Genomic DNA, 3,412 nt, shown 5'->3' on the forward strand with positions numbered 1-3,412 from the left:
CACATCCTCTTCTGACCCCCTTGCTCATACTCTGTCCCCTTAACCTGCTTTTGTTTTTTCACCACTTAACTATAATTTCTGTTTATTTTATTGTCTTCATCTCTCCCCCCACTGTTTTATAAACCCCCTGTGAACGAAGACTTTGTTTTGTCTACTACTATATCCCTAGCTAGCTCTCTACGATCATTATCTGACATTTTACGCTCAAGAAGTATTTGTGAAATAAATATATAATATTATGTATGTGTATGTATATATATATACACATATATGTGTTTGGTATATATGTATGTATATATATGTGTATGTACATATACACATATATATGTGTGTATATATGTATATACATACATAAAATTATGTATACGTGTATATATATCATGTCATACACTTAAAAAAAATAAGGATAGCATTCTATTTTTTACTTTTTGTTTTTGGCCTCCTCTCAGATATACACTGTTAACTTGGTGCGAATTCTTTTATCCATTTTTCTCTACTCATATAATCATACAGGAGTATATATGCACTGGACATTTGGGGCATAATATATTTTATAGAAAATTGATTCGTGTATTCAAATTATGTGCAATTTACTCTTTTAAGTATATGGTGGAAGTCTTCCAATTCAACTGCCATAAATCTTTGTTAGTATTTTAAATTATATTTTTGTAATTAGTTTTTGTGCTAATTAGTTTTATAATTAGTGAAAGTAAGTTTAATATGAAATTTAAAATAATAGTGTATATATAGTAGTAAATGAAAGTCCTTCCAAGTCTGCCTGATCCCACACACCTTCAAATAAACAACTACTTTAACAGTTTGATATGTCTGATTTTAGATCTTTATCAGTTTATTTGTTTTTTGTTTGTTTTTGTGGGGGGGCGGTTTGAGAGAGAGAAAGTATATACCTGTGTGAAGTGTGAGCCGGGCAGGGGCAGAAGGAGAGGGAGAGTGAGAATCTTAAGCAGGCTCCACACCCAGTGTAGAGCCGGACGTGAGGCTTGATCTTATAACCATGAGACCATGACCTGAGCTGAAATCAAGAGTCAGATGCTTAACTGACTGAGCCATCCAGGTCCCCCATTAGATCTTTATCAGTGTATTTGTATATGGGCAGACAGGCACAGGGAGGTTTGAGTTATTATTTATTTTTTTTTAATTTTTTTTTACATTTATTCATTTTTGAGAGACAGAGACAGAGCACAAGTAGGGGAGGGGCAGAGAGAGAAGGAGACACAGAATCCAAAGCAGGCTCCAGGATCTGAGCTGTCAGCACAGAACCGGACACGGGGCTTGAACTGACAAACATGAGATCATGATCTGAGCCAAAGTTGGACGCTTAACCGACTGAGCCACCCAGGTACCCCGAGTTATTTTTTTTTTATGTAAGTATTATGTAATACATTCTATGACTTTTTTTTCACTCAACAGCGTAATAAATAGTTCAACTCTATTCGTAATTTCTTTGTACACACACACATAATTTTATTTAAATATATATATTTGAGGGGGGTGGGATTTTTTATTTGTTTTGTTTGCTTCCTCTTTCCTCCCATCTTCCACTCACAGTTCCAAGTATACTTTTAATCAGAAGACTCCTATCTTCTAGAAAATCTTTAACCTAATCTTTGAACTTTGCTTCTTTATCATTTCTTCTATTTTTGTATTCTCATTTTTATTTGATAATTTATTTTTCTGCTGTCATGTCTATTATGATTTCCTTTAGCTATGAGAGGATCCTAAACTTTTAAAATTGTTTTCAGATTGCTCTATTTTTATGCCCTCTGCAGTAAATTTCTCACCTTCAAATTAGTTATATTGGCTGTCATTCATGGTTGTGATTTTTTCATGTATTTTGGAATTTTGATTTGCAAACACTCTTTCATTAAGATTATTTATGTGCTTATTTTCATATTGTCACTGCTTCCCGCCCCCCCCCCCCCCCCCCTTCCTGTCTGGTAGTTGTGTGGTTGCCTTTCATCTGCTCCTGAACAGTCTCAGGCAAGAGCCGATCTTGCAATGGCAGCATGGGGCCCCTGTTCCAGTATACTTTAGGAGACACTGAGTCTAGTCACTGAGTCAGCAGGCAGCTTGGTCCAGGCCCAGGCTTTGAAATATTGTCTGCCTCCCATCACTTCTAATGTATGCCTCAGCTCCTGACTGTGGTTAATGGCAGGTCTTTTTCAGGGTAGGAAAACTCAGTATCTCAACCTGTGGTTTCATACTGCAAAGTTGACTCTTCCCATTTCCTGCTCCTCTGGAGCACTTTGGGCCCCTTTTATGTTACAGGAAGCAAATTCCTAGTTACCTACTGCCTACCTACTGTCTGCCTACTGGTGGGTCTGCAACTTTGGCCTGACTTACAGCTTTTTCTCTTCTACTTTTTTTGGTTCATAGAAATGTTTATTTTGTATATGCTTTGGGATATGTCTTTTTAATTTTCTGTATTTATCCCATGATATTTTGGACAAAGCTGGGGAGTTTTGTGAATTTCCAAGAACAACTTGACCAGAAGTCTACTCTTAAAAACACAGAGCTTTCATTCCTCTGCTGAAAATTCTAAAATCTTCCAATTAAAAAAATATATGGGGGTGCCTGGGTGGCTCAATTGGGTAAGCGTCCAACTTTGGCTCAGGTCATGATCTTAATGTTCATATGGGTTCAAGCCTCACGTCGGGCTGGACAGCTTGGAACCTGGAGCCTACTTCAGATTCTTTCTCCATCACTCTGCCCTCCCTTGCTCACACTCTGTCTCTCTCTCAAAAATAAAATAAAATATAAACAAATTTTTAAAAATCAAATATGTATACATATATGTACATATATAAAATACATTTCAAACTTCTTAACATTCCCTTATGTGATCTGGCCCCCACTTTCCTTTTTGCTGTAGACCTATGGTCCACCTTTCAGTTCTTTGAAAGTGCCTCACTTTCACACATGCTTTTTCTTGGTGCTTCTAAAGGTGGCATCTTCTTTTTTTTTCTTACTCTTTTAAACGGTACCTCCTCAGAGAGATCTTTCCTAACCACCCTAATGACAATAGCCTTTTCCCAGTACTCCATCATAATACTTGTTTATTTCCTTAATAGCACTTGTTTACATTTGTGAATTTTCTTGTTTATGGTCTCACAAAAGTGAAAGTTCCATGAGCTTTTTTACTTTGTGTTTGCATTCTACGTGGCCAGTGTATAGCACCATGCTCAATAAATACTAAGTGACTGTTATTCATCCATGTATTCAATATATTTATTGAAGGCCTACCATATGCCAGAACTGTTTTCACTGTGGAGGAGATAGTGGTGAACAACACAAGCAAGGTCCCTGCTCTATGGAGCTTATGTTCAAGTGGGAGAAGAAAAGTATAAATAAATATAAAAGTAAACAAGTAATCAGTGAGAGGGTGATGTGT

Source organism: Lynx canadensis, chromosome F1 (genome assembly GCF_007474595.2).
Source record: "Lynx canadensis isolate LIC74 chromosome F1, mLynCan4.pri.v2, whole genome shotgun sequence".
Classification (NCBI taxonomy): Eukaryota; Metazoa; Chordata; class Mammalia; order Carnivora; family Felidae; genus Lynx; species Lynx canadensis.